The 14,289-nt window shown below is 39.3% G+C and overlaps 1 protein-coding gene across 6 annotated transcripts in view; it reads left to right on the forward strand.

The window, feature by feature from the left end:
* The window catches only part of Stk32a (serine/threonine kinase 32A), a 181,149-nt gene that overhangs the window by 56,339 nt on the left and 110,521 nt on the right, over positions 1-14,289 (forward strand). The window lies entirely within an intron of this gene.

Genomic DNA, 14,289 nt, shown 5'->3' on the forward strand with positions numbered 1-14,289 from the left:
ACCTAAGTGGGAGAGAGCTACGTTATACAGACTGCACTAAAGATACATGTAAAATACAGGCATCAATTACAATGGATCACCTCGATTCCATCCTCTCTAGACTTTGAAGAACTAAGATTTTAGTACAGCTGTGGCATATTTGGTAGGTACAATTTGTAGGTACCATGAACAAATCCTCTTTTTCCTTTCTGGTTTCAAGCAGGTAGACTATTTAAGTTTCCATCTTTGGACCGTCTGTTTGTATTGGAAAAGTGCTCTTTAAGTGGGAGTTAAATGGAAAGTCGACCAGTTAATCACACAGGCCTTCAGAAGGGAATTTACACACCTGGTGTTTTGTGAGTAACTGGAGAGCTTGTTTTGAAGACCAGGCTTTCTGGCTGCTGACAGCTCTCTCTGGGAAGAGTTTTACTCTGAGAGGAATTCAGAAGGAAATTCACCCTGAACCCAGAAGGAGCTCACTCATACCTCGTGACCATTGTTCTATCTTTCCTTCCCGCCCTCTTCACTCTTCTCATCCATTCATGGGGCACATGAGGGGTGAACTTCCTGTTTCTAGCTTTTTATACTCCCACAGTCCACTCTTGTCTTTTCCCTCTTGTCCACTTTCATCTGTACAGTGAGGACACTCAGATCAAATGAAGAGTTCTGGTTGATGCTTAAGCATTTAAGACACTGATACCTGTAAAGTGCCTCCCAGTGTCCAGCCCAAAAGAAACCCCAGAAAACATGGTGGGAAAAAGTCTTCTCACATTTAATGAAAGCCAGCAATGACACTCTGAGGAAAGGTAGAAATCCCAAATGTGGCTCTGAAACAGAGACGCCATTCTTCTGGGGTCAAAGAGCAATTTGAGTGTGTTTCTGCTGCCTATGGGGCCCATTCACCTCCACTGTGTTGTATTTTATAAGCTGTCAGAGCATTTTGCACTTCTGAGAAGCTCTGACATTTTTTGAAATCTAATTGCGTATTTCATTCGTGTCCTCTACTCCAGGAGTAAAACCAGCCATGACTGCTCAGCTTCCCTTTGCCTCCCCAGTATTTGTCAAAAACATGAGGTAATAGATGCTGGCTCAGTCACGTAAATGACTGACTAGGAGCAAAAATAATTGCAAATTTAAAATATGGAGCATTAGAGCTAGAGAAGTACTTTTGTGGGTGAGAGCACTTAGCAGAAATCCTGAGATTGATTACCTGACCCCAAGTCAGTCATTTCACAACTGTTCTTAACTATAGCTCCAGGAAGTTCTGATACCTTTGGCTTCAGAAACACTGTACTCTCTCACACACGTACCTCCACACAAACATACACATACACATGATTAAGAAAATGAATGTTAAAAATATACATGGCATATTAAAGCCAAATATTTCACAATTTCATGGTCTTTTTGTTGGGAAACATAATTTAGCATTAGAGTAGCATACTTCTGAGGGCTAGTAGGGTATTATCAACAATAATAATACTGGACATGGTTGTCCACACAGGACCTGAACAGGTGCCACCAACTGATGTGTTAGCATGGAAGGAGGGAAATCCCACAGGGCCTCAACCCCAGGAAAGGAACTACTAAGAAATGCTAAGAGCAGGAGAAATAGTCTTGCCCATAGAAGATTTCCCAAGTTGGTGGTCCAAAACCAAGTTGTCAGCCTTTCATCACATACATAGAAGTAGCACCATACACACATTGCTGTACCTATCTGTATATTTAGAACTATAGACACACATAATAGATAGATATGTAACAGCAATTAAACAAAAGGAAGCCATGAATTTGAGAGCAAGTTGGTGTATATGAGAAAGGTTGGAGGGAGGAAAAAGAAAGGGAAATTATGTGATTATATTTTAATTTCAAAAGATAAATAATAATGTTGAGATGGTAGTCCAAACTCTTATATGTTCTGGTAAATTAAAGATTCTTCCTTGACAGTGGGCCAAGTAGACACTTTAACAACTAGGATTTTTACTATTAAAATGCCAGACATCAATTCAATGTGTTATCGTGTTGAAATGGTGTCAAATGGCTTTAAAAACTGGTGAACTAAGAGGTATTTCTCTGTCTAAGGGATTTAAATGAGAACAACAATGTTGTTCTGAAACTGGAGCTAATGTGGGTAGGTAAAGCTGGGAAATCAATTCGGAAACAATATGGGCTCCCGAGTGCTAGGAATCTTTTTTTTTTTTTTTTGGTTCTTTTTTTCGGAGCTGGGGACCGAACCCAGGGCCTTGCGCTTCCTAGGCAAGCGCTCTACCACTGAGCTAAATCCCCAGCCCGAGTGCTAGGAATCTTTTTGTAAACCTCCTTTCTTCATTTACTGCAACAAATACTTATTCATCTTAATGGTTCAGCTATTTCCTAGGGAGTTCGGTGATACATAGCCTGGGGTTTTTCATGGAATAAATTTAAATTAAAAATATAAATCTTCCTTCAAAAGAATCAGCAAAATGAATGCTCGACTTGATTGATGCAAAGATGACAGAATAAATCATCTTTCTGGTACTAAGAATACTAGACTGAGAACTCATATTCTGAATTCCAAGACATAAAATGCGTGAACAGAAAGAATTCTTGCATCATCATAGGCTTGCCCAAGTGAGAAGAAGCAATTACATGGAACAGCAGCTATGAAACACAGGACTTCTACGTTCAGAGTCAAACCACTGTTCAGCCTCCAGACATGATGTATGATTCAAAATGATCTTAAGTACCCAATGAATACGCACGGGACAAGAGTAGCACCAGCCCATCATTTACCGGTGGCTCCAGTCCAGGGGACTCTTCTAAGTACTTGTAAATTACTTCACTCAGGCTTCCCCCAGTTCCAGAAGGCTTACAGCATTACCATCCCCAATTTACAGTCGAAACTCCAGTTTTGAAAATTCAGGATCTCACTCCAAATTAAATTGTTAGAATGTAAGTGAAGCATCAGCTTGAGGAGATGTAGAGCTCTGAACCGCAGTACGCTCTATGTGGCTGAGGGTTTCTGGAGCCTGAGGAGAGTAGGGATAAGGTAAGCCTGGCCATCTTAAGCCTGCAAGCATTCAAGCTGCAGAAAGCAGGCCTGCAAGCATTCAACTGCACAAAGATGATACCTTGAAACCACCTGGTAAGAGGATACTCTAAAACCAGAAGCTAAGCTATTATGAAAAGGGTGGGCGTACATTAGAGAAAAAGAGACATTAGGTAAGGAGACAGTTTTGTAACAACTCAGGTTTTACAAGAAGTGTTGACAGCCAAAGCAGCAATGGAACCTGGACCATGTAGTAGGACCGCATAAGTAGGAGTCTTTACTCAGAGGCTGGGGAGATGGCTCAGCCAGTAGGATCCTTCCTGAACAAGAATGATGACCTAATAGAATAAAGGGGAGGGGGGATGGGTAGCGGGTTTATGGACAGGGAACTGGGAAAGGGAATAACATTTGAAATGTAAATTAAAAATAGATCCAAAAAAAGAGAAAATAATGATGACCTAAGGCTGGATCAACAGTATTCACATAAAAAGCACACACGAGACTCTCAGAGCTGGGTGATCTCTGGAAATCATTGACCAGCCATTCTAACTGAATTGTTCAACTCCAGGTTCAGTGAGAGACCCTGTCTCAAAACATCAGGTAAAGAGTGACTGAAGATGTATAACCTCCACCTGTTGTTTCAACAAGTACATACATACACATGAGTGCATAATTTCTCCCCTACATGAACATACACACACATCCATGCACACACATACAACACATACACACACACACACACACACACACACACACACACACAGAGGGAGAGAAGGGGGAGAAAGGGAGAGAGAGAGAGAGAGAGAGAGAGAGAGAGAGAGAGAGACTGCTTCAATTTTTTTTCTTACATTGACATCGTTGGTAGCAATATGCACCTATTTTTCTAAAAGACTCCATGTCCTGTTTCTGCCATAAACTCCATGTCAAATATAACAGGGCACTGTCCTTTCTTACCGGTACAAGTTTTCTATCTATAGACTTGAATTTTTAGACTTTTTGTATGCAAACTATTGAGTTCATTTTTATCAGTTTCAGGAGATTACTTCCACAGGTTGATCATGACACAGAGCTGCACAATGACTTTAATTTTGATTTACATAATTGAGCAAGTTTTTATTAGTTAAAATATTTAAACATTTTTCAGACCTTTCAGACTGAAAACAAACTGGCTTTAGTTTTCAAAGAGTGGCAGACCCTATTTTAATACTCCCTTATTTACATTAAACCAGGAGGGAAGGCTTTAAATTATGGACGAAGTGATTGTTTGCTTCTATTAAAAATAAGAAAGCCTAAATTCATTATAATTCCCATGAGGAGGGCAGAGCTTGATTAGAATGCCACAGTCTCTCCAGTGAATAATCGGATGGAAACTAATTATTGTAGTCCAAAAAGGAATTGCTCCTCATTCTCCTGTCAGATGTAGAAGACTCAATTATGAATTTAGGCTACAGGGATGGACTGCTTAAGACAGTTAATAGTAAGTTATCTTAGATTACAGTAGATGTTTGATTGTATTTTTCATCTAGTAAAAAATAGCCTCCCTGAAATGAAGTTATAACTCACTGTTTCCCAAATCCCTGTAGGAATGAGATAAAGTCCTATTAGACAATTCATGTAAATAATCAGAGCACAACAGAAACAATTGCAAAATTTTATCTTCCATTGATAGTGGGAATATTGAACAGGTAATAATAAAAGAGTATCCATTATGAAAAAGAACATGGGATATTTTTTCATTTACTACCCTTGTCTACTTTGTTACAGTGAAAGGGGCAGAGGGACCAATAAAGACAACCAGATTCATTTTGAAGCAAGATGCAGATAAGAATTAATCCTTAAGATTGAAGATATACTTATTTCCCACTTTCTTTCCTTTTCTTTTTTTCTTAAATAAACCATATATCACAAATGACAGTCTTTCATCAAAAATTTTTATTTCTTTGGTGTGCTTTGAACTCTTCCCCAAAAAGAAATGAATCTCTTAATATAAATTAACTAAAAACTGTAAAAATAAAAATAATCACAGACAAGTTATTAGCAATGACAAGACTACAACAACCACTCACAGCACACAAAAAAATTTCTAAAATCACAGGGAAGGGGGTTGTTTTCAGGGTCTCTGAGAATAAATTAGTAGCACACATATAGGGGTATGGTGTTTCTGATGGGCTAAAGTTTGCATGGGAGATGTGTTGTACCAACTGAACATAAACTAACAGTTACTGGCCTACGTCCTTGACCCTTTGTATTCTGGCTTAGCAGCTCTGACAAAGGTCACATATTCATCACTGTTTGGTGGTTAACTGTAATACTTTTAAAATTTTTACCATGGCTAGCAACTCCTCCTCTTGTAATATAAATCATACACTTCACACTGTCATTGCAAATGGAAGAAGATTCAGTCCTCATGGCACAGATGAAAGGAATGCATTAAAAACAAAGACCTTTAAAAAACAAAGTTGATACAGTAGTATAAGAGAGGAGTCGGCCTGTTTTTAAAAACAGCTTTAAAATTGGATAGGATGTAACCCTAACACTTCCTCCTACTTCACTGTGCACCTTGGCATCCCAAAGAACTTACGGGCAAAATCATAACTCCTTATGACCCACCAAGTCTGGACACAGCAAGGACACAGAATCTGAAATTCACAATTCAAGACTAAAATAATACAACCCAGCAGAGGAAAAAAAAGCATTTGAATTACTTCTAGTTTATAAAAGACCACAGTTCCCCAGTTGTGTGTCTCAGCTTTAAGCTTACTTAAATAGATAGACAAGGTAATGTGAAAACTCGAGACTCTCCCTGCACATCTTTTTCCCTTGTGCTGATGAGATTATGTATAGTTTATAGATTTATTGCTAGAACAGTGCACGGTGCTGTTACATAGACACCTTTAATGTTGTTTTTAGATTGTCATAGTGAATATGAAACACACAGACCCTTCTTTACAAAGAGAAAGGCCTACAACTTCAATATAAAATAATAATACCTTTTAAAGGTTTGAGTTTTTTTCCTGTTACTCACTTTCAAAGTCCTTTCAAATAGAAAAAATAATGTATGAACTTGGGTGGGATAACTTATATACTGTAAGCCTGTTAGGACAAAGTATTCCTAATGTATAATGAGTTGTTTTATTTATATAACTTTATTAAGGTAGTTTACACTATTCTTTATCATGCTACAGGTTTATTTAGTATGAAGCAAAGATATGTGTATTTTATGTATTTTACCATGCATAGATTGATTCTGCCACAAATTTATTGGTTCCTGATACACTGAAAATAAAATCTTAAAATAAATACCTCTATTCAAAAGCAAGAATGATGATAGACAAACCTAATAAAGGTATTCTTCCTATATGTTGCTACATGAAAAAATAAAGAATTAATCCTTACATATCAACCCTTTAGCCTCGTGTAACAAGTTTCAAGAAGTACTCATCATCCTTTTTCAAAGTCATATCTTGACAATGATAAAAGAAATCCTTGAGAATAATGGCACTAGCCTATATATTCATGCAAACATTCATCAAATATTCAATTTAAGTGTGGGTTACCAGACAATGATGCAGAGCTCCAGCAGTGAGTAAGACAGACTTTCTGCTGCTGCAGCATTGATAATTGTTGATCCTAAAAAATGGTTCAGAGGTCACATCAACACAAATAAGAAAGGCTTTTAGACTTGGGAGCATGCATTATACAGACTATTGTGAAGCGTTGTGAATCTCTCAGGGACCAGGCACACACAAATGGCCACCGTCACTCACACTTAGCTACATCTTCCCAGTGGTCATGGTTATGCTTCTAATGGTGTCTTCCGAGTCAAGATGTCATTCATAGAATGCTTTCTCCCACTCCTAAATGCAACCCCCTTAGGAGGAGAGAATGTTTTACCCATGTTTAATCACCAACATTCGACGCAGAAATGAAGGTAGATGATCTCTGGATAATTTAGTGTAAACGAATGAGGAGTGTGTGTGTGTTGTCCTTGGATGATTCCCTGTCTCTTGGATGATTATACAAGGTAAATTTGCAATGGATGGTGTTTTCTGATGATAATTTTAATTTGCTCCACAAATTCCTGTTGTTTGGCTCTGGAAGAAGAGATTCTGTGTTACACCTTTCTTTGACATCCTTTGTAAGAAACGAACCATTGATTTAACCCACATCTACTAGCCCCCATTTTGGCTTGAAATGAGGGTATAGCACAACTGAAGTTTCTCCAAAGCTTCCTTCTCCTTGGCCAGAATTGGATTCTCTTTGAAGATTAGGTCAGACAAGTTCAGACAGGAAATTAGGAGAATTCATTCCACTTGAAGCTGCAGGATTTGTGATAGCTTGCCTTGTCAAATTTAACAAGAGCAGAGCACCAAAATTCTAGAGCAGTGGTTCTCAACCTTCCCAGTGCTGCGACCCTTTAATACAGTTCCTCATGTTGTAATGACCCTCAACCATAAAATTATTTTTGTTACTGCTTCATAATTGTAATTTTGCTACTGTTATGAATTGTAAAGTAAATATCTGTGTTTTTTTATGGTCTCAAGTGACCTCTGTGAAAGGGTCATTCAACCACCAAAGAAGATTCAACCCACAGGTTGAGAACCACTGCTCTAACATGAGCTGACTAGCAGGATAGCATTCAAATAACAATATGTAATATTCTATAACATAACTCCAATGGTGCCAGTAATTCAGTACAATGTTTGTAAGAAGCAAATGATGGAACTTTCTTATAGCAAGAGACTGTGAGTTACACAAGTCCTTAAACAAGAGATGGAAATCCATGGGGGGAGGGGTCCCCATAATGCTACTTTCTCCTGAGGAAATGTACTATGTCTCGTATCAATACCAGTTTCCTCTATAACCTTAAGCATAGTCCTAAACTTCCCTGTGGAGGAAGAAGAGAAAGGGTTGATTGGGGATCAGAAATGATTGTCTTATACCTAAGACTCTAAGATGTCTTTCTCTTTGCCCCAGCAGGATGGTCTTTAAGTGAGAGCATGTCATCTCACTGCTCTCTACCACAATACCTTCCCTTGAAGGCTTCCAAGGAGGCTATGTGACTGAAATGAGCCGCCTGAAGAGCATGTGGCACTGAAATGTGCCAAGCAGCTCTTAGCACATTTACCAGATAAGCTCTTGTTTGTAGTCCAATTTTGAACCAAACCCATACTTGTTTTCAATGATGGAGTTTAGTTTATTGCAGCAGAGATCTAGGCTCCAGGTCACCTTTGCATCTAATTAACACACAACTGTAGTATCTTAACAGTCATTGTTTATGTTCTTAAGGTGATAATTCATAAGCAAAAATGAGATATTTTTGGTACTCATCATTCAAGTGACAAATGAGTTCAATGAATGAATATGTTAACTCAGAACAGTTCAGCTTTGAAGCCTGTAGGAATGAGTCACCTGGTGAGATGTTTTTATCATTCTTGAATGTACTTACTTCTTTAATCTCACCATCCCTTTTATCCAAATAATTTATACTACAAAGTACATATTTCATCGCTTATTGACTTAACAAGCATTATTTATTTTACACATAGAAGACCTTGCCTTATTCTTGCTGTACACAGTGCCCCATTTGACAGTCAACAAGATCATGGCAATGTTAAGTAACTTGGCCATGTACAGTTAGTGTATGGAGACTAAGGTCAAATGCAAGATTATCTAACTAAAGGCCTTGACTAAGCAGAAAGTAGTGGAGATCTTGTTCAACTCATAGAAACTGTTTTTAACCCCCAGTATCGAAACAAACAAAATAAATTACCAAAATATTCCTCTTCTAAAGATGGGCTTCCTTAGTTTCATCCCTATGAAAATAACTGACACACACACTCAAAGTTCTGTGTGCTATGTAGTACTACCTAGGCAATTGCAGGACAATATTGGTTGGATGCATTGTGTGTTACTTTGTATTGCCCCTGTCCTGGTTTGATTTCCATTGTTGTAATAAATTCTGTGACTAAAACAAACTAAGGGAGGGTGAGGTTTATTTCATCTAGCAGCACTCAGGTCAACAAAATTTAGAACAGGAAGCCAAGACAGGAACCTAGAGACAGGCACTAAAGCAGAGCCCATGGAAGAGTGTTGCTTAGTGGTTGGCTTCTTGTGGTTTGTTAGGCCTGTTTTCTTTCTTTTTTATCCCCACTCATTAAATAACACACTGTCTTGGTTATGTTTCTATTACTGTGAAGAGACATCATGACCACGGCAATTCTTAGGAAAGAAAACATTTCATTGGGACTGGCTTATAGTTTCAGAGGATTAGTCCATTATCATCATGACAGAAAGCATGGCAGACATGGTGCTGGAGGAACCAAGTTTTCTACATCTTGATTTGCAGGCAACAGAAGGCAACACTCTTTTGCAGGCAGCCAGGGGACTCACTTCCTCACTGGCCAAAGCCTGAGCATAGGAGACTCAAAGCCCACCTACACAGTGACACACTTTTCTTTTATTCCAACATAGCCAAACCTCCTACTAGTGCCATTTCCTGTGGTCTAGCATTCAATTACATGAGTCTATGGGGGAATGAGCTTATTTAAGCCACCACACACATGTTTCCCCCTTTCCCCTTAGTTTTTCTGAATCTTCATGAATTTCACATGGTGCATCCCAGTCCTACTCATTTCCCTGTTCCTTCGAATCTGCCCTTCACCCTTGCAACCTCCACAAAAGAGAATAGAATAAGACAGAATTTTAAAAAAATCTTGTCCTGGAAATTATGGTTTGTTACAGTGTGCCACACAGTATACTCTCTTGTTCTCACATCTTTATTTGCAAATATTCATTGAAATGAGGCATTACTCTGTTTCAGGCCCTCTGGCTTCTGCTACACTATCTATTCTGGATCCTCATGGGCATCCCTAAGGAGACATACTTTCAGATATTCTGTTGTTGCCCTATGTCATGGAGATCTTGCTGCTTTGGATCTGGAGGATTAGCCCTTTCATGAACTCTAGCAGATCATAGAGAGGGTAGATGTTGAGATTGGCCAACTCAAAGCCTTTGATCTAGGCCTGAGAGTAAGCCCATCAGCTTACCCACACCCCTACTGGGTAAGCTCTCCAGTACTGCTCTAGTTAGCTCATCCAGTGCAGCAGTCAACAAGGGCAGAGTCAGCTCTCTTGCTTTCATTTCCTCAGACCAACTCATCTAACCCTTTCTCACCACTGCAAGCTCTACTGTGCTGCCCAGGACAGCTGCAGGTCCTGCTATTATCTTCTAAGTTTGGTAAAATATGTCCATTATCTACAGCATTGTTATCTCATTTCTCTGGCTGAGGGTGTCTCGTTTGGCTTTCATTTATCTGTAATAAATGTTATGGTTTTCTTTTTCCTCATTTGCCATACCATATGTTCAGTCTGAGAAGATTATAAGCTCAGAAGTAATCATAGATGATGTTATTAGTTATTACTCCCAAGATTTGTGTTCTGCTTGAGGTTTGCCTTCCTTGTTCTCAGTATATTGACAATATCTGTTGATTATTGCATTAAAATATTAGGTTTTGGTTTCAGGTTAACATCTTTTGTGAAGTGCTTAAGAAAGGGCCCCTCCTTTTTGTCTTATTAAATCTTATCTTAAGTAGATCAGGAGGCCTTGCAAATGCTCCCGTTTCCTAACTGCTGTAGCAGAGGGGCTAGTTGAGCCCTAGAGACAACACACAGCACAGTAATAAAGGTATTATGTTGCTGTGCTCTGCTCAGCACCTGCTCTCTTGCTATCAAATAATGAATGAGCATGAGTTACACACTGTGAAAACAGGAGAACCTGCCCTCGTGGTGTGTGTCACACAGTTGCAAAGGCCCTGTAAAATGTACCACCCACCTGGGTAGAGCCACCATGGAAAGGACAAGAAAATGCTCGTTTACAGGTTAGCATTTAACTATGCTAAGCTGCACTTTTAAGGGTTTTATTAATATGTAACCTATAAGTTGCATTAAATAAAGCTTTACTGAGTCTAGCACACTTTGCAACATGAAGTACAAGCTCTCCCCTTTTAGGTTTAGTCATTTAATGCTAAAAATATTGCTTACTTATGAGTATGTCAGGCATGTGTCTCTAAGAAGAATTTTGGGAGTGGAGAAAGCTCCTTCTTCTCACTTTCTTCTTTGCTCTTCTTACATAAGGCAGCTAATGAGATAACACAAGCAACAAGGATCTAAAACACTTAGAGAGTTGTGTTTAGTGCTTTATAGCAGATAAAGACTCAAGCAGGCAGACTTCTGGAAAGTACAGGCTGTTTCAACCCTGTACTCACAAGTGACCTGAACATGTTGACAGCATTGGTGGCAGGACTAGACAGACAAACAAATCTGAGGATGTTGGTGCAGAGGAGAAGAGATGTGAAGTTAGGAATGGGGCAACAAGTATGCGCAGAGGCTAGACCATGACCACCTTCAAACAATTGTACTGTTTGATATACACCCTATTTGTGTTTCAGGAAAAGGCAGAGCAATCAGGAAAGGACATGTAGTTGTCCTTAAACTTGTTCTTCCTTTTTCCAGTGTGTGCTCAGTAAGGATGGGATTGCTTAGAAAGGTCTGCACTGGCTGCTGTCACATAGGGAAAAAGAATCCATGAGCTAACCTGCTCACCTTCTTACCCTGAAGACACAAGACAGGCATACTTTCTACAGAATCCAACCAGCAAATGAATTCTACTTTAAGGACCTTAGCATTTCTACATGGAGTGACAGAAATCATAGGCAGCTTGTAAAAAAAAAATGAGTATGACTGTGTACCACCAAACTTTGTCATGGATACCATATAAGAGTTCTAGAGGATAATATGAACCTAAGTATATTGTATTGATTCATTTATTTTAAGTTTTTAAAACAGGGTTTCCCCGTGTAGCCCTGGATATCCTGGAACTAGCTCTGTAGACCAGGCTAGCTTCAAACTCAAAGATCTGCCTGTCTCTGCTTTCTGAGTGCTAGCATTAAAGATGTATGCCTCAACTGACTGGTTTACACTTAAGTAAACGATCTTAGCCTGAGTCACCAGGTGTAACAGTTGGAACCTATCACTGTTATGATGTCACAATGATTGAGTGAACATTGAAAACACATTTTCATCTCTATATTCTTAGTTTATCTTCGGTGTTTCATGACCTAGCTCTTCCTATGCTGGGCTAATTATTTGTTCATGCTGTTTATGAAATTTAAATGAACGGTTACTTCATGTTAGGTTCTGTAGTAAGCAGTTTTCTTGCATCATTTAATTAAATTATCACAGCTTTATGAAGTAGAAACCATTGTCATTTTATACATGGAGAGTAGAGTCTAAGAATTCTTTTACTTACATGAGTGTGTTGATCAAATAATAGAAACCCTAAACTCACATTGGTTCAAGTAATAGAATTAATTATCCTATAAAACTAGAAAATACAGATGTAAGCCTATCTGTACCTTACTTATTTAACAATGCACCAGCAGTATTGATCAGCCAGCTTCTTTCAGTCTCTTGTCCACCATTTCTGTGGACTTTCCATCCCTGGCTTGCTCTTACACACTATGCTAACTCTTCTGAATCCAAGAAATCATATTCCTTCTAAAAGCTTACCCCCCCAGAGACACCAAGGGGGCTTCTTTTTGAGCCTTCCATCACTCTCCCTCCCACTCTTGGCTCTAATTGGATCATCAGTTCATCCTTGATCCAACAATTGGAATTGTGGGGCAAGACCTTTCTTAGCTTATGCCCAGAGTCAACATAGAGCAGGTACCCTCAAAGGGTTTGTGTATTTACAACTGGAAACCACAGTAACTATTAAGAAACACATATTATTATTAAGAATGTGTATTATGAGGAAAGTGATGACATTTATCCACAATCCCAGAATGAGGACATTGTAGATTTGAGATTTGAACCTGGGTTATCTGACTACAAAGCCCATATTCCTAACTTTTACCTCATGTGAAAGTGGAAACCCTTGGGTCTAGATCTAACCGTTTGTTACTGAGACTACTGCCACCATGTGTATTAATATATCTGTGTATTTAATTTTAGACTGCATGAGTATATTAGTAAAATATATGTTTATGATGTAAAGCCTGCTATATTGTCACATATGTTTATATTTTTATAAAATACATATATGCATATATTCAAACACTATGTAAAGCCTGTATAGGGCTTGGGCTTAGTCTGCATATAAAGCTTCAGCAGCCTGTGACAAATGCATGAGTGTACTTTTACTGCAGTCAGGTGGAAATGATGAACAACCAAAGGGCAGCTTCTGCTAGAGTTGGAAGCCCAGCACTTTTCAGAACCTGAGGCTTACAGAGTGGTTTTTTATCTGGGAGACCCAAATTTTGAGAAGTACAGGCCTTTAGCTCTAGTTTCAATCCAGCTCTAGATACACAACTCAAAAGTCTACTGTGCTTTTGAAACCAGAAGCTTCTGGCTCTGTGCCCTCAGAAATAAAGGCTTAGGGCTCCCTGTTTTCAAAGCCAACAAGTGGCTATAGGTATCCAGGTAAAGTGCTATTGTTGTGTGCATTGAGCTACAGTGGGCCTATCACAGCCAACAACGTTATAGCTTTTAAGCTGTCAGAGTCCGGCCCTAAGCTCTGAGAGTTTGGTACATCTGGGACTCTTCCAGAAGCTGGATCTGCAGATCTTCTATCCTTCTCCTCATAGCCTTTCACCTCCACACACTCCACTGTCAGTGGCCTGCATAGTCCCGAGAGTGTTTGCTTCTGTCAGCTCTCTAAAATTCCTCAGCTGTCTCTTAGCTGCTGAATGTCCCGAAAGCTTACTGCCCTAGCAGTCTCCAGCGCTTCCGATCCCATGAGTCATCTTCAGGCTGCCTTATAGCCATTGCTATTATATTGGGACTGGAAGCCCAACGTTTTCATCCATTCTTAGTGTAACCAGTTCAGCCCACTTTATCCATATAAAGATCATAAACAAGTCAACATAGAAGAATAAAAAATGATCACTCTAGAGAGGTTTTATTAGGGCCTCGTGTCACAGCACAAGGAGGCCATCAATGCACTGGTAAGCTTTTCTGTCTGACTCAGGAAGGTCGACAAAGGATGCTTTTGTAGTCAGAACAGGGAAGGGGCAGATGAGCATGGATCCTAGTTCTGCAGCATAGTCAACAGTTCACCAATCAGAGGCTTTGTGCTGGGATGTGCGCCCTACATAGCCTGGGTGGAAATAACAAGATTGGAAGGACCATTGGGAATGACTGAACCAGGTTCATCTAGAGGTCACTGAGGGTCACTGAGTGACATCTCCCAGAGCTATGGCCAGCTGTCTGAGGCAGTTGTGA

The sequence above is a fragment of the Rattus norvegicus genome, chromosome 18, assembly GCF_021556685.1.
Source record: "Rattus norvegicus strain SHRSP/BbbUtx chromosome 18, alternate assembly SHRSP_T2T, whole genome shotgun sequence".
In the NCBI taxonomy this organism is placed as follows: domain Eukaryota; kingdom Metazoa; phylum Chordata; class Mammalia; order Rodentia; family Muridae; genus Rattus; species Rattus norvegicus.